We start from the raw sequence: 18931 nt of genomic DNA on the forward strand, positions 1-18931 counted from the left end.
GCTCCCCCCACTCAGCCAGCACTGTCAGTGCTCCTACTACACAGCCAGCACTGTCAGTGCTCCCACCACACGGCCAGCACTATCAGTGATCCCACCACACAGCCAGCACTGTCAGTGCTACCTCACAAAGCCAGCACTGCCAGCGCACCCTACCCGACAGCCGGCACTGCCAGTGCTCCCTCACACAGCCAGCACTGCCAGTGCTCCTACCACACAGCAAGCACTGTCAGTGCTCCCACAACACAGCCAGCTCTGTCAGTGCTCCCCCCACACTGCCAGCACTGACAGTGCTCCCCACACAGCCAGCACTGTCAGTGCTCCCAACACACAGCCAGCACTGTCAGTGCTCCCACCACACAGCCAGCACTGTCAGTGATCTCAACACACAGCCAGCACTGCCAGTGCTCCCCCACACAGCCAGCACTGTCAGTGCTCCCCACACAGCCAGCACTGCCTGTGCTCCCCACACAGCCAGCACTGTCAGTGCTCCCCCACACAGCCAGCACTGTCAGTGCTCCCACCACACAGCCAGCACTGTCAGTGATCCCCCCACACAGCCAGCACTGCCAGTGCTCCTCTCACGCAGCCAGCACTGTCAGTGCTACCTCACAAAGCCAGCACTGCCAGCGCACCCTACCCGACAGCTTGCACTGCCTGTGCTCCCTCACACAGCCAGCACTGCCAGTGCTCCTACCACACAGCAAGCACTGTCAGTGCTCCAACCACGCAGCCAGCACTGACAGTGCTCCCCTCACAGCCAGAACTGCCTGTGCTCCCCTCACAGCCAGCACTGCCTGTGCTCCCCTCACAGCCAGCACTGCCAGTGCTTCCGTCACAGCCTGCACTGCCAGTGCTCCCCACACAGCGAACACTGCAAGTGCTCCCTCACACAGCCAGCACTGCCAGTGCTCCCTCACACAGCCAGCACTGTCAGTGCTCCCACCACACAGCCAGCACTGTCAGTGCTCCCCCCACACAGCCAGCACTGTCGGTGCTCCCCCACACAGCCAGCACTGTCAGTGCTATAACAACACAGCCAACACTGTCAGTGCTCCTCCACACAGCCAGCACTGTCAGTGCTCCCACCACACAGCCAGCACTGTCAGTGCTCCCACCAAACAGCCAGCACTGTCAGTGCTCCCCCCTCACAGCCAGCACTGTCAGTGCTTCCCCACACAGCCAGCACCGTCAGTGCTCCCACCACACAGCCAGCACTGTCAGTGCTCCCCCCACACAGCCAGCACTGTCAGTGGTCCCTACACACAGCCAGCAATGTCAGTGCTCCCGCCACACAGCCAGCACTGACAGTGCTCCCCCACTCAGCCAGCAATGTCAGTGCTCCTACGACGCAACCAGCTCTGTCAGTGCTCCCACCACACGGCCAGCACTGTCAGTGCTCCCACCACACAGCCAGCACTCTCAGTGCTCCCTTCCACACAGTCAGCACTGCCAGTGCTCCCACCACACTGCCAGCACTCTCAGTGCTCCCACAACACAGCCTGCTCTGTCAGTGCTCCCCCCAAACTGCCAGCACTGTCAGTGCTCCCTCACATAGCCAGCACTGCCAGCGCTCCCTCCCCGACAGCCAGCACTCCCAGTGCTCCCTCACACAGCCAGCACAGCCAGCGCTCCCTCCCCCACAGCCTGCAGTGTCAGTGCTCCCCCACACAGCCAGCACTGTCAGTGCTCCTCCCACACAGCCAGCAGTGCAAGTGCAACCCCCACACAGACAGCACTGTCAGTGCTGCCACAACACAGCCAGAACTGTCAGTGCTCCCCCCACACAGCCAGCACAGTCAGTGCTACCACAACACAGCCAGCACTGTCAGTGCTCCCCCACACAGCCAGCACTGTCAGTTCTCCCACCACACAGCCAGCACTGTCAGTGCTCCCACCAAACAGCCAGCACTGTCAGCGCTCCCCCACACAGCCAGCACTGTCAGTACTCCCATGACACAGCCAGCACTGTCAGTGCTTCCCCACGCAGCCAGCACAGTCAGTGCTCCCACCACACGCCAGCACCGTCAGTGCTCCCACCACACAGCCACCACTGTCAGTGCTCCCACCGCACAACCAGCACTGTCAGTGCTCCCCATACAGCCAGCTCTGCCAGTGCTCCCCACACAGCCAGCACTGCAAGTGCACCCCCCCACACATCCAGCACTGCCAATGCTCCCCACAGAGCCAGCACTGTCAGTGCTGCCCCACACAGCCAGCACTGTCAGTGCTCCCGCCACACAGCCAGCACTGTCAGCGCTCCCACCTCACAACCAGCACTGTCAGTGCTCCCCCCACACAGCCAGCACTGTCAGTGCTCCCACCACACAGCCAGCACTGTCAGTGCTCCCCCCTCACAGCCAGCACTGTCAGTGTTCCCTACACACAGCCAGCACTGTCAGTTCTCCCCACACAGCCAGCACTGTCAGTGCTCCCGTCGCACAGCCAGCACTGACAGTGCTCCCCCCACTCAGCCAGCACTGTCAGTGCTCCTACTACACAGCCAGCACTGTCAGTGCTCCCACCACACGGCCAGCACTGTCAGTGATCCCACCACACAGCCAGCACTGTCAGTGCTACCTCACAAAGCCAGCACTGCCAGCGCACCCTACCCGACAGCCGGCACTGCCAGTGCTCCCTCACACAGCCAGCACTGCCAGTGCTCCTACCACACAGCAAGCACTGTCAGTGCTCCAACCACGCAGCCAGCACTGACAGTGCTCCCCTCACAGCCAGAACTGCCTGTGCTCCCCTCACAGCCAGCACTGCATGTGCTCCCCTCACAGCCAGCACTGCCAGTGCTTCCCTCACAGCCTGCACTACCAGTGCTCCCCACACAGCTAACACTGCCAGTGCACCCTCACACAGCCAGCATTGCCAGTGCTCCCTCACACAGCCAGCACTGTCAGTGCTCCCACCACACAGCCAGCACTGTCAGTGCTCCCCCACACAGCCAGCACTGTCGGTGCTCCCCCACACAGCCAGCACTGTCAGTGCTACCACAACACAGCCAACACTGTCAGTGCTCCCCCACACAGCCAGAACTGTCAGTGCTCCCAGTACACAGCCAGCACTGTCAGTGCTCCCACCAAACAGCCAGCACTGTCAGTGCTCCCCCCTCACAGCCAGCACTGTCAGTGCTTCCCCACACAGCCAGCACCGTCAGTGCTCCCACCACACGCCAGCACTGTCAGTGCTCCCACCACACAGCCACCACTGTCAGTGCTCCCACCACACGACCAGCACTGTCAGTGCTCCCCCACACAGCCAGCACTGCCAGTGCTCCCCACACAGCTAGCACTGCAAGTGCTCCCCCACACAGCCAGCACTGCCAGTGCTCCCCACAGAGCCAGCATTATCAGTGCTGCCCCACACAGCCAGCACTGTCAGTGCTCCCACCACACAGCCAGCACTGTCAGTGCTCCCACCACACAACCAGCACTGTCAGTGCTCCCCGCACACAGCCAGCACTGTCAGTGCTCCCACCACACAGCCAGCACTGTCAGTGCTCCCCCCACACACCCAGCACTGGCAGTGGTCCCTACACACAGCCAGCAATGTCAGTGCTCCCGCCACACAGCCAGCACTGACAGTGCTCCCCCACTCAGCCAGCACTGTCAGTGCTCCTACTACGCAGCGAGCTCTGTCAGTGCTCCCACCACACGGCCAGCACTGTCAGTGCTCCCACCACACAGCCAGCACTCTCAGTGCTCCCTTCCACACAGTCAGCACTGCCAGTGCTCCCACCACACAGCAAGCACTCTCGGTGCTCCCACAACATAGCCTGCTCTGTCAGTGCTCCCCGCAAACTGCCAGCACTGTCAGTGCTCCCTCACATAGCCAGCACTGCCAGCGCTCCCTCCCCGACAGCCAGCTCTCCGTGTGCTCCCTCACACAGCCAGCATAGCCAGTGCTCCCTCCCCCACGGCCTGCAGTGTCAGTGCTCCCCCACACAGCCAGCACTGTCAGTGCTCCTCCCACACAGCCAGCAGTGCAAGTGCACCCCCCACACAGCCAGCACTGTCAGTGCTGCCACAACACAGCCAGCACTGTCAGTGCTCCCCCCACACAGCCAGCACAGTCAGTGCTACCACAACACAGCCAGCACTGTCAGTGCTCCCCCACACAGCCAGCACTGTCAGTTCTCCCACCACACAGCCAGCACTGTCAGCGCTCCCCCACACAGCCAGCACAGTCAGTGCTACCACAACACAGCCAGCACTGTCAGTGCTCCCCCACACAGCCAGCACTGTCAGTTCTCCCACCAAACAGCCAGCACTGTCAGCGCTCCCCCACACAGCCAGCACTGTCAGTACTCCCATCACACAGCCAGCACTGTCAGTGCTTCCCCACACAGCCAGCACAGTCAGTGCTCCCACCACACGCCAGCACCGTCAGTGCTCCCACCACACAGCCAGCACTGTCAGTGCTCCCACCACACAACCAGCACTGTCAGTGCTCCCCATACAGCCAGCTCTGCCAGTGCTTCCCACACAGCCAGCACTGCAAGTGCACCCCCCACACATCCAGCACTGCCAATGCTCCCCAACAGAGCCAGCACTGTCAGTGCTGCCCCACACAGCCAGCACTGTCAGTGCTCCCACCTCACAACCAGCACTGTCAGTGCTCCCCCCACACAGCCAGCACTGTCAGTGCTCCCACCACACAGCCAGCACTGTCAGTGCTCCCCCCTCACAGCCAGCACTGTCAGTGGTCCCTACACACAGCCAGCACTGTCAGTTCTCCCCACACAGCCAGCACTGTCAGTGCTCACGTCACACAGCCAGCACTGACAGTGCTCCCCCCACTCAGCCAGCACTGTCAGTGCTCCTACTACACAGCCAGCACTGTCAGTGCTCCCACCACACGGCCAGCACTGTCAGTGATCCCACCACACAGCCAGCACTCTCAGTGCTCCCTTCCACACAGCCAGCACTGCCAGTACTCCCACCACACAGCCAGCACTGTCAGTGCTCCCACAACACAGCCAGCTCTGCCAGTGCTCCCCCCACACTGCCAGCACTGTCAGTTCTCCCCACACAGCCAGCACTGTCAGTGCTCCCCCACACAGCCAGCACTGTCAGTGCTCCCTACACACAGCCAGCACTGTCAGTGCTCCCAACACAGCCAGCACTGTCAGTGCTCTCAACACACAGCCAGCACTGTCAGTGCTCCCTCACACAGCCAGCACTGTCAGTGCTCCCACCACACAGCCAGCACTGTCAGTGCTCCCCCACACAGCCAGCACTGTCAGTGTCCCTTGCACACAGCCAGCACTGTCAGTGCTCCCAACACAGAGCCAGCACTGTCAGTGCTCCCAACACAGAGTCAGCACTGTCAGTGCTCCCACCACACAGCCAGCACTGTCAGTGCTCCCACCACACAACCAGCACGCTCAGTGCTCCCTTCCACACAGCCAGCACTGCCAGTGCTCCCACCACACAGCCATCACTGTCAGTGCTCCCACAACAGAGCCAGCTGTCAGTGCTCCGCCCACACTGCCAGCACTGTCAGTGCTCCCACACAGCCAGCACTGTCAGTGCTCCCAACACACAGCCAGCACTGTCAGTGCTCCCTCACACAGCCAGCACTGCCAGTGCTCCCCACACAGCTAGCACTGCAAGTGCTCCCCCACACAGCCAGCACTGCCAGTGCTCCCCACAGAGCCAGCACTATCAGTGCTGCCCCACACAGCCAGCACTGTCAGTGCTCCCACCACACAGCCAGCACTGTCAGTGCTCCCACCACACAACCAGCACTGTCAGTGCTCCCCGCACACAGCCAGCACTGTCAGTGCTCCCACCACACAGCCAGCACTGTCAGTGCTCCCCCCACACAGCCAGCACTGTCAGTGGTCCCTACACACAGCCAGCAATGTCAGTGCTCCCGCCACACAGCCAGCACTGACAGTGCTCCCCCACTCAGCCAGCACTGTCAGTGCTCCTACTACGCAGCGAGCTCAGTCAGTGCTGCCACCACACGGCCAGCACTGTCAGTGCTCCCACCACACAGCCAGCAATCTCAGTGCTCCCTTCCACACAGTCAGCACTGCCAGTGCTCCCACCACACAGCAAGCACTCTCAGTGCTCCCACAACACAGCCTGCTCTGTCAGTGCTCCCCCCAAACTGCCAGCACTGTCAGTGCTCCCTCACATAGCCAGCACTGCCAGCGCTCCCTCCCCGACAGCCAGCACTCCCAGTGCTCCCTCACACAGCCAGCACAGCCAGCGCTCCCTCCCCCACAGCCTGCAGTGTCAGTGCTCCCCCACACAGCCAGCACTGTCAGTGCTCCTCCCACACAGCCAGCAGTGCAAGTGCACCCCCCACACAGCCAGCACTGTCAGTGCTGCCACAACACAGCCAGCACTGTCAGTGCTCCCCCCACACAGCCAGCACAGTCAGTGCTACCACAACACAGCCAGCACTGTCAGTGCTCCGCCACACAGCCAGCAATGTCAGTTCTCCCACCACACAGCCAGCACAGTTAGTGCTCCCACCAAACAGCCAGCACTGTCAGCGCTCCCCCACACAGCCAGCACTGTCAGTACTCCCATCACACAGCCAGCACTGTCAGTGCTTCTCCACACAGCCAGCACAGTCAGTGCTCCCACCACACGCCAGCACCGTCAGTGCTCCCACCACACAGCCAGCACTGTCAGTGCTCCCCATACAGCCAGCTCTGCCAGTGCTCCCCACACAGCCAGCACTGCAAGTGCACCCCCCACACATCCAGCACTGCCAATGCTCCCCAAAGAGCCAGCACTGTCAGTGCTGCCCCACACAGCCAGCACTGTCAGTGCTCCCCCCACACAGCCAGCACTGTCAGTGCTCCCACCACACAGCCAGCACTGTCAGTGCTCCCCCCTCACAGCCAGCACTGTCAGTGGTCCCTACACACAGCCAGCACTGTCAGTTCTCCCCTACAGCCAGCACTGTCAGTGCTCACGTCACACAGCCAGCACTGACAGTGCTCCCCCCACTCAGCCAGCACTGTCAGTGCTCCTACTACACAGCCAGCACTGTCAGTGCTCCCACCACACAGCCAGCACACTCAGTGCTCCCTTCCACACAGCCAGCTCTGCCAGTGCTCCCCCCACACTGCCAGCACTGTCAGTTCTCCCCACACAGCCAGCACTGTCATTGCTCTCAACACACAGCCAGCACTGTCAGTGCTCCCTCACACAGCCAGCACTGTCAGTGCTCCCACCACACAGCCAGCACTGTCAGTGCTCCCCCACACAGCCAGCACTGTCAGTGTCCCTTGCACACAGCCAGCACTGTCAGTGCTCCCAACACAGAGCCAGCACTGTCAGTGCTGCCAACACAGAGCCAGCACTCTCAGTGCTCCCACCACACAGCCAGCACTGTCAGTGCTCCCACCACACAGCCAGCACGCTCAGTGCTCCCTTCCACACAGCCAGCACTGCCAGTGCTCCCACCACACAGCCATCACTGTCAGTGCTCCCACAAAAGAGCCAGCTCTGTCAGTGCTCCGCCCATACTGCCAGCACTGTCAGTGCTCCACACACAGCCAGCACTGTCAGTGCTCCCAACACACAGCCAGCACTGTCAGTGCTCCCTCACACAGCCAGCACTGTCAGTGCTCCCACCACACAGCCAGCACTGTCAGTGCTCCCCCACACAGCCAGCACTGTCAGTGCCCCCTGCACACAGCCAGCACTGTTCGTGCTGCCAACACACAGCCAGCACTGTCAGTGCTCCCCCACACAGCCAGCACTGTCAGTACCCCCTGCACACAGCCAGCACTGACAGTGCTCCCAACACACAGCCAGCACTGTCAGTGCTCCCACCACACAGCCAGCACTGTCAGTGCTCCCACCACACAGCCAGCACTGTCAGTTCTTCCACACAAAGCCAGCACTGTCAGCAGCGGCTGGAGTTGATGATTGGCTGAGAGTCTGCCAGTCAGAAACTGGAGCTGCTAATTTGCTGAGAGGCTGTTAATCAGCGTCTGGGGCTCCTGATTGGCTGAGAGGCTGCCAGTCGGAGACTGGAGCTGCTGATTGACTGAGAGGCTGTGAGTCAGCGGCAAGAGCTCCTGATTGGCTGAGAGGCTGTCAACCTAGACTGAGTCAACCTGCCAGTGCTCCCGCCACACAGCCAGCACTGGCAGTGCTCCTCCCACTCAGCTAGCACTGTCAGTGCTCCCTTCCACACAGCCAGCACAGCCAGTGCTCTCACCACACAGCCAGCACTGTCAGTGCTCCCACCACACAGCCAGCACTGTCAGTGCTCCCTTCCACACAGCCAGCACTGCCAGTGCTCTCACCACACAGCAAGCACTGTCAGTGCTCCCACCACACAGCCAGCACTGTCAGTGCTCCCACCACACAGCGAGCACTGTCAGTGTTCCCACTACACAGCCAGCACTGTCAGTGCTCCCCCCACACAGCCAGCACTGTCAGTGGTTCCCACTACACAGCCAGCACTGTCAGTGCTCCCACCACACGGCCAGCACTGTCAGTGGTTCCCACACACAGCCAGCACTGTCAGTGCTCCCGCCACACAGCCAGCACTGTCAGTGCTCCCACCACACGGCCAGCATTGTCAGTGCTCCCACCACACAGCCAGCACTTTCAGTTCTCCCACCACACAGCCAGCACTGTCAGCAGCGGCTTGAGCTGATGATTGGCTGAGAGGCTGTCAGTCAGAGACTGGAGCTCAGGATTTTCTGAGAGGCTGCCAGTCGGGGACTGGAGCTGCTGATTGGCTGAAAGGCTGTCAGTCAGTTTTATTTTCTCATTAATTTAATAATTGATGTAACCGGATATTTCACCGCCATCTTGATCTGCTCCCTGAACCTGGACTGAGTCACCACATAAATAAATGTGTTTGTGCAGCAATTTAAATCCTGCAGCATAAATCCGACTTGCTGTAAATTATATTGAGGAATAGTGATGTAATGTAATCCACTCAAATCCAAATAGAAAAATTTAATAACAGACACGGTCCAGAGGAGGATGAAAGTTCCGGAGATGCTGAAGAGTAAAATCATTAACTTCCTTCTGCTCTCCATCTCTGGGTCGGTGCGATTGTCTCCCTGACTCTGAGCCCTCAGTGCCTTCCGGACCCGACTGCTGAGTAAAATGTGTCTGACTGTCAGAGCGTTGGTCAACAGGATTGAGAAGAACGGCATCAATGGGGTTAAAACCTGAGAAAACCAGGAATATCCACCCCATCCCGGGTCAGTGTAATAGCTGCTCTTTGTGACGCAGCTCCACTGGACATTGTCGATTATCTCCCAAGGTTCATATGTAAAGTACTGGGGGATGTTTTTCACACAGAGCAGGAGGCCGCTTGCGGACAGAACCACAGCCGCAGTTTTCCCGGTGCAATATTTAGTTTTCAGTTTCTGGCAGCATATGGCCACAAATCGATCAAAGGAGAAAGTGAGGGTGAACCAGACATAACAGTCCCTGGCTGCAGAGATCAGGGCACCCTTAACACTACACACAGGGGTGAGGGACAGGAAATTCCAGGGGAAATAATAACTATTGATCCTGTTCAGTATGGGTTTAGTGATAATAAACAGCAGATCCGCCGTTGCCATGGCCACCAAGTAGCGAGTGGTGCAGGTAGAGAGGCCACACTTTCCCCGACACAGAATCACAATTCCCAGTAGATTAACTGTCAGAGAGAGAAAGGAGAGACGCGGGAAATTACGTAATGATTCTCCCTGTCTGAACCAGGACATAATTTCAGCATCAATATAATGGACAGTGGGCGGGTGGGGGTGTTGGGAGAGGAGTGGGCACCGAGATTAACATTGCAGAGAGGGAAGTAGGAAATGTAACTCCAGTGTTAAAGGTGGGGAATGGGGGGAAAGTGTGAATTGCAGCCCTGTCAGTTTGATGGCAGTGTTAGGAAAATGTTTATAATTCAGAGACCTTTGGGAGAGGTTACATTTCTCATTTAGTCTGATTTACAGGATTCACTCAGGTCGGCCAGGTTTCCCAAACCGGATACAAACATACCAGAGATTGTCATCCCAGCTCAATTATTGGACCACACCCCGGAATGGACCGTTCCCTGGACTGGATTCTGATGGGGTTGGACCCCACTCCTGGTTTATTTGAATACTCCACGATCAATGGGAAAAATAAAACAAACACAAGGACCTTCCCACTTCATAATCATGGGAGGAATAGAAATATAGAATGTACAGTGCAAAAGGAGGTCATTCGGCCCATAGAGTCTGCACCGGCCCTAGGAAAGAGAAAACCAGTTCAGCCCACCACATCCCCATAACCCAGTGACCCCATCTAAATTGTTTGGAAACTAAACATAATTGATCATGGCCAATCCACCTAACCTGCTCATCTTATGACTGTGGGAGGAATCCGGAGCACCCGGAGGAAACCCACGCAGACACGAGGAGAACGTGCAGACTCCGCACAGACAGTCACCCACGCCGGGAATCGAACCTGGGACCCTGGAGCTGCGAATCAACTGTGCCAACCACTGTGCTACCGTGCAGCCCAGCCTGTCCAGAATAGAATCTGTCCAGTCTCCAGAACATCCCGAGGGATCATCCCTCCCAGGTTTAGTCATTCGTAATGTACCCGCTCCCAGGAATCCCCCATTGCCATGTCTCGAACATCCCACCATCACTGTTCCCAGGAATCCATCCTCTCCCTCTTTGAAAACAATCCCTGCCAAGCTGTTCTCAGGAATATTCCCGCTCCGGCATTGGGCATTCCCCAGGGTTTACTTGGCCGAATAGACTCTCTCCAGATTCGGACTCATTGCATTCGACAAAAAAGTAGGAAAATTCCAAAACAAGAGCGGAAAGATGGAGGGGAAAGTTCCCAGAATAAAGTTGTTTAAATTAAAGTTTCGTCCTGCGGGATGCAACATCCTAATTGGACGATGAGATGTTGCTCCTCCAGCTTGCGTTGGGCTTCACTGCATTCTGGCAGCAGGCCAAGGACAGACATGTGGGCCTGAGAGCAAGATGCTGAGTTAACATGGCCACAACAGGAAGGCTGGGGCCATGCTGTGGGCTGAGTGAAGGTGTTCCACAAAGCAGTCTCGCAGTCTGTGTTTAGTCTCCCCAATGTAGAGGAGACGGTGTTGGCTCCAGCGAATACAGTAGAACAAATTGAAGGCACAGAAGTGAAACGCTGCTTCTCCAGAAAGGACAGTTTGCTGCTGAGAACCATGAGACGGGAGGAGGTAAAGGGACAGTTGTTGCACCGTCTGTGATTGCAGGGGAAGGTGCTGGGGGAAGGGAAAGGGGTGTGGGGTGTGAGGGGGTACCTGAGGAATGCAGCAATTGAGGGGGGTGGTTGGAGAGAGGTGAAGTTGTGTTTGGTGGTGACATCATGCTGGAGTTGGCAGAAATGGAGGAGGATATTCCTATCAATGGGAAGGCTGATGGTGTGGAAAGTGAGGGGAACCCTATCGTGTTACCGGGAGGGAGGGGGATGTGTGAGGATAGAGGTGTGAGAAATGAATTGAACACGATTGAGAAGCCAGTTAAGAAAGGAAGGTGGTGGGGACAGCCCGGTTAAGGAAAAGACAGACATGCCAGACGGGTTATTTTCAAATACTTCATCAACAGAACAGAGGCGATGGAGGCGGAGAAAGTGGGAGAATGAGATGCAGTCTTTACAGGAAGCAGGGAATTAGGATCTGTACACAATCCTCGTGTTGGGGGACGGAGGTGCAGAGGGATTGGACATCCATTGTGAAGATTAGACGGTTAGGGCCAGGGAAATGGACCTTGTTTACGGCACCAGAGTAATCAGGAATCATAGAATCCCCACAGTGCAGAAGGAGGTCATTCGGCCCATTAAGTCTGTACCGAACCTCTGAAAGAGTACCTCAACCATGCTCACTGCCCCGCCTATCTCATTAACCCCTTCATCTAACCTACACATTTTTTGGTCACTACGGAGTAATTTAGCATGGTCAATCCACCTAACCTGGACTGTGGGAGGGAACCGGAGCACCCGGAGGAAACCCACACAGACAGGGAGAAAAAGTGCAGTCTCCACACAGAAAGTCACCCAAGGTGGGAATTGATCCGGGGACCCTGCTGCTGTGTGGCAACAGTGCAAACCACTGTGTCACTGTGCCATCAATGTCTTTGGGAAGGGGCAGAACAGGGTAAAGCGGATGGAATCAAGTTGGGAAGAAATGATCTTGGTGGGGCTGGAACAGGCCGAAATAATGGGTGTACTGGGACTTCCCTGTTTGTGGATTTTGGGAAGGAGGTAGAAGCGGGAGGTTGATGCAGATGTGTGGGGTTGCGGTACTATGATGACCGAGGCTGTGGACAGAAGATATCCAGAGTCAATGAGGTCAGTGAAAGTCCTTGAGACAATATCATGATGTTTGGTGGAGTGCTGCTGGTCCAGGGGGAGGTAGCAGGATGGGTCTGAGAGTTGACGGTCAGCCTCTGTGAGGAAGAGGTCAGGACACCAGACATTAATGGCACCGCCCTTGTGAGCAGCTTAGATCACCAGGCCAGGGTTGGATATTAGAGAGAGGATTGGAGCAAGTTTAGAATGAGTCAGGATAGAGTTGGTGAGAGGCACCGAGAAATTGAGACGGTCGATGTCGCACTGACAGATCTCAATGAAAAGATCAAGAGCTGATAGGAGGCCAGAGGGTGGGGTCCAGGTAGAGGGAGATTACTGGAGGCGGATGGATTTCAACAACACATTTTTACAAAATAGACAGAGAGAAACGGCAGAGACAATATTATCTATTCACTGATCATCATCAGAATAATTACCAAAGAATTGAAAAGCAGAAGTCGGTCTCTGTTATTCTTGAATTTAGAACAGAATATAATCAAATCTTCCAGTCACAATGTCAACAGTTGGAAAAAATGAATTAGAAGCATGAGTTAAAAGAAATCCAGTAACACAGAGTATACTAAATAGTCTGCACATATTCCAAAGTCAACATTATTCCTGACACATTTCATCCAATTATTTCAATAACTACCAGAAATAATAGATCTGAGTAGTATGATAGATGTTAAACAGTTTCATTTTCTAAAGGCCGTCAGTAAGATCCGACATAACAGACTGATGGGTAATCTCAGAGCCAGTGGAGTTAGGGGACACAGCAGCAGAATGGACACATGCTGGCGACACACACAGAACACAGGGAGAGGAGTTAAAGGGATTTAGGCTGATTGCTGGAAGGTGTGAAGTGGTGTTCCACAATGATCAGCACTGGGATCACTCTCCTTCACCATTCCCATCAACAGTATGGGATCGGGAAGCAGAATGATAATTACACAATTTACAGACAAAATCAAATTGGGAGTGATAGTGAATTCAGAGGAAGAATACAACTAATTACATTCACACATTCATCATTAATTCTGAATTTGCAAAGTGGGTATTTCAATGTGAGATTAATGTTCCGACAGATCAGTGTCCGCTGCTGCATTTTGATCAGAACAATAAGTCCCCCAATCACTCCTTGGAAAACAAGTGTGTGAATGGACTGGAGGGGTTTCTGGGTTCAGGTTAATAGATTCACAAATCGTCTGAAGCAGAAAGACAGTTTAAAAACACCCGTAAAAATTGATCAAACATGTGAGTTCATTTCAGGATGAATAGGAATGAGAAAATATCACAAAACCTATTGGAATACTGCACTGCTGTGGGTTTTATGAAATATTAGAGTGTGGGTGATATCTGTTCCTGTTAGAGTAGATCAATAGAAAACAGAGAGAGGGACATGTCACGTCATACAATAAATATAAACATCTTCAAAACACAGCCAAACTCTTCCTGTTTTCAACCTATTCCAAAGTTAAAACACGCAGAGAGAACTCCACAGAATGGAGCGACCACTGCCCAATAAAATACATCATTTCAAAACAGAACCAACTAATTTCAGTCCAGTTACTGACCCACACACAATACAATTCCACACGGACAGATAGTCCCAGTAATAGATATATAATTGGATCAGATCTTCCAGTCTGGTGAGAGACCCACACTCAGTACAATTCTACACTGACAGATACATCCAGTAATCCTTGTTCACTGCTGTCAGATATTTCAATCTGATCAGTGATCCACCCTCAGAGGGATTTCAGTCTGATTCCCACTAAACCTTCCTTCAGAGAGATTACCTTCACTGAGATCCAATCTAACATTATACAAGATTCCATTCAATATAACAACTTTATTGATCAGAGATCCCATGAGTTACAACCAGGTTTATTGTTAGTTGATGAAATGGATTCAAACCATAGACATTATTAACGAGATTTGAATGAAATAAATGACATCGTTGACCAGGTGTCTGTGCAACAGTGATCACGAGATCAGCATTAAACATTTTCAGTCCCAGTTTAAAATCAAAGAGCCGCTCACACACAGATTTACACAACTTCAATGGTGACAGTCACTTACCAGGAACACCAACAATAGCAAGGATTGGGTGGAATATTTTCTCAGCAGTCTCAACTGGGACAAGCATTTTCACTGTGAAGTGATCTGTCCCTTCCTGCGATTGGCAATCTCACTGTCTAAAACTCTGAGGTTATATATCCCACAAGCTTTTAATTAATGCCCTGAGGAACCACCTCAGGGATATTGAGGTTGTGACATCGTTTAACTTATTTTTCAAAGATGTGAACAAACAGATTCCGATATTTGGTTCAGAGAAAGCAAATATTATTTTTGTGAGTGAGTGACCTCTTTGCAAACACTGGACTGTGTTGATCACATTGTTCAGCTAACATTAACAGAAAGGATGCTGTCCACTCAGACACCATCAGTCCCATCTCTACAGCTCACATTGTTTCAGTGATATCCCCTCACTCCACTGTGACCATTCAGTGATTCAGTTCCAATTGTCAGTGTGTTGCTCTGGGTGGGTCCACTGCACTCTGGGGTGTAGCTGCCTCTGTAACTGTGACCATTCAGTGATTCAGTTCCAATTGTCAGTGTGTTGCTCTGGGTGGTTCCACTGCACTCTGGGATGTAGCTGCCTCTGTAACTGTGACCATTCAGTGATTCATTTCCAATTGTCAGTGTGTTTCTCTGGGTGGTTCCACTGCACTCTGGGGTGTAGCTGCCTCTGTAACTGTGACCATCCAGTGATTCAGTTCCAATTGTCAATGTGTTTCTCTGGGTTAGTCCACTGCACTCTGGGGTGTAGCTGTCTCTGTAACTGAGACCATCCAGTGATTCAGTTCCAATTGTCAGTGTGTTTCTCTGGGTTGGTCCACTGCACTCTGGGGTGTAGTTGCCTCTGTAACTGTGACCATTCAGTGATTAAGTTCCAATTGTCAGTGTGTTTCTCTGTGTGGGTCCACTGCACTCAGGGGTGTAGCTGCCTCTGTAACTGTGACCATTCCTTTTCGTAATTTCAGTAATTTATGTTTGAACATAAGTAGCAAATTTCAATGTCTCCAAAATCTGGAACAATTTAAAGCGCAAAGAATGTGATCCCATATCTAAATCTGATTCAGCACCTCAAACTAAGAATTAATTCAGAATCATTGTAACCTCAGAAAACTTAGAGACTGCAGCAGCAACAAAACCATCACCTCAGAGAGCAGCATTAAAAAATATTCAGCTGTAAAAAACAAATACCCCTTCTCTAACTGATACCGGCCATCCGTCTGATACAAACACTTCACCTTGGAGAGAGGGGGGGTGAGATGTGGAGGAAGAGAGAACTGGTCTGTGAGATGTGCTGATAGAAGACAGGCTGAGAGAGAAAGTGGGTGGGTGGAGATTGAATGGGAGCGAAAGAGGGTGTAGAAATAAAGAATAAAACGAGAGAAGGAGGTAGATTGTCTGAGAGAAAGGGAAGCAGAGAGTGGAGGGCGAGCGTTTGTGGGTGAGGGAGACAGATTGGGTGAGAAGGATGGTGTATAAAATACGAACATTATCTCAGACATAAGTACTGGAGAGAGCGACTGAGTGACTGAGGGAGTGGGAGAGGGAAAGATTGTGAGAGAAAGTGTGAGAGAGGGAAAGAGCGTGAGGGAAAGTGTGAGAGAGGGAAAGAGAGGGAGAGAAAGTGTGAGGGAGGGAAAGAGTGTGAGAGAGAGTGAGAGAAAGTGTGAGGGAGGGAAAGAGTGTGAGAGAAAGTGTGAGAGAGGGAAAGAATGTGAGAGAAAGTATGAGAGAGGAAAAAAGTGGAAGAGAAAGTGTGAGAGATGGAAAGAGTGAGAGAAAGTGTGAGACAGGAAAAGAATGGGAGAGAAAGTGTCAGTTAGTGAGTTGTGTGAGAGGGAGGGAGGCATGGAGGGAGAGAGAATAGAGGGGGAATGTGTGAGAGAGGGAAAGAGTGCGAAATAAAGTGTCAAAAGAAGGTTGGAGTGAGGGAGGGAGGCATGGAGGGAGAGAGTGTGAGAGAGAGGGAGTTTGAGAGAGAGAGTGTGAGAGATGGAGAGAGTGCAAGGGAGAGATAGAGTGCGAGGGAGTGTTCTTGGAGATGTGGGGATCTGGGTGTGATGTGGAAAACACAATCCGGATTAATACATTTGCTGAATACACAAACTTGCTCCTAAATTATAAACTCAGATCCTGGATAAAGTAAATGTCCTTCATACAGTATTGCACCATTTAAGTTGTGAATAACTGACAGAGTGTGATAGGTCAGTTATTGTGCAGAGCTGGAATAGAACTTGTCTTTCCCCAGTGAGAGGCCAGAAAGCAAACACGTGGCACAGCCGCTTTTAAAAATAATTGTAATGCAACCTGAAAAAAGATAGACCTCCCTCTAATTATTAAATGTGCGTCTGCTTTTATTGGGAGCAACACAGATGTGTTCAATATTAACAGCACAGGAAGCGCCCGGGGTCAGACAGATTGGAACTTACAATGAAGTTGATGCTGTGAAGTAAGCAGTGAGCTAAAGCGGACGCTGGGTTCACACATGGACACAGTGAATAGAAAGGATGACAGTGAGAATACTCGCGGTGGTGGGGAACTTGGAGGGAACCTGCAGGTGTTGGTCCCATCATCTCACAGCCAGACCACATCCAAAGCCTAAAAAGTGCGTGAAGTCCCGAAGGAGGACATTCATTCCTGGGGCTGGTTTAGCACACTGGGATAAATCGCTGGCTTTTAATGCCGACCAAGGCAGGCCAGCAGCACAGTTCAATTCCCGTACTAGCCTCGCTTAACTGGCGCCGGAATGTGGCGACTAGGGGCTTTTCACAATAACTTCATTTGAAGCCTACTTGCAACAATAAGCGATTTTCATTCAATTTCATTTCATTCCGTTTGACCTCAGAGGCTCTGTAGATGAGCAGATGATTCAATCCGACTGCAGCGCCCTTTCCCTGGAGACATACATTTGATTTCTGTCACTCCTACCATTCCCTGTGAATCCACTGTTGTATCTGCCGGCACCAGTGTCCCAGGCCGTGCAGACCAGATCAGAATCACTCGCTGTGTGAATCGTTTAGGAGCATTTTTCCCTTCGGGATGATTGGATTGGCTGGGGCTGGGTTATTGGGAATAAAAGACGATGATGTGAGATTCGTTCCACACATTTGAGATGATATAGGTTTTGGATAATCTGGATATAAATGAACTGTCTCCATGAACAATATAAATATCTGTTGGAAAGATGTAACTGAAATATATGATCATGCAGCTACATTCATCAGCGAGTATTGCAGAGCCGGAACTGATAACAAGTGGCAACATGGGGAGACGACACGGTCACTCACACCTCCTCCACCATTCAATTTAATCACTGTTCAGCTTCTGCCTCAATGTCATTTCCCGCTTGTTCCTCACATCCTTTCATTACCTCATTTTCTGTAAGAATAATGGAGGCAGACACCCAAAGCCACATTTCAAACCGAGTTGGACATTTACGGCCATAAGACCATAAGACAAAGGAGCTGAACTTGGTCACTAGGCCCAGCGACCCTGCTCCGCCATTCAATCATGGCTGATATGTTTCTCATCCTCATTCTCCTACCTTCTCACCTTCTCCCCATAACCCCTGATCTCCTCATTAACCAAGAAACTATCTATCTCTGTCTGAAAGACACTCAGTGATTTGGTCTCCACAGCCTTCGGGAGCAAAGAGTTCCACAGATTCACCACCCTATGGCTGAAGAAATTCCTCCACATCTCTGTTTAAAAGCATCGTCCGAGTTAGTCTGAGATGGTGTCCCCTGGTTCTAGTTTTTCATACAAATTGAAACATCGTCTCCACATCCCCTCGATCCAGGACTCCTGTAAGTTTCAATAAGATTCCCCCTCATCCTTCTACATTCTAACGAGTACAGACCCATTGTCCTCAACAGTTCCTCATACGACAAGCTCTTCATTCCAGGGATTGTTCTTGTGAACCTCCTCTGGACCCTTTCCAAGGGAAGCATATCCTTCTTCAGATACGGGTTCCAAAACTGCTCACAATATTCCAAATGGGGTCTGACCAGAGCCTTATACATCCTCAGAAGTGCACCCTTGGTCTTGTATTCTAGCCCTCTCGACATGAATGCTAACATTGCAATTGCCTTCCTAACTGCCGACTGAACCTGCACGTTAACCTTAAGAGAATCGTGAACAAGGCCTCCCCAGTCATAGAAAACATAGAAAATACGGCACAGAACAGGCCCTTCGGCCCACGATGTTGTGCCGAACCTTTGTCCTAGATTAATCATAGATTATCATTGAATTTACAGTGCAGAAGGAGGCCATTCGGCCCCATGAGTCTGCACCGGCTCTTGGAAAGAGCACCCTACCCAAACTCAACACCTCCACCCAACACCAAGGGCAATTTTGGACACTAAGGGCAATTTATCATTGGCCAATCCACCTACCCTGCACATCTTTGGACTGTGGTAGGAAACCGGAGCACCCGGAGGAAACCCACGCAGAAACGTGGAGGACGCACAGACTCCGCACAGACAGCGATCTAAGCCGGAATAGAACCTGGGACCCTGGAGCTGTGAATC

The sequence above is a fragment of the Scyliorhinus torazame genome, chromosome 20 (assembly GCF_047496885.1).
Source record: "Scyliorhinus torazame isolate Kashiwa2021f chromosome 20, sScyTor2.1, whole genome shotgun sequence".
NCBI lineage: Eukaryota > Metazoa > Chordata > Chondrichthyes > Carcharhiniformes > Scyliorhinidae > Scyliorhinus > Scyliorhinus torazame.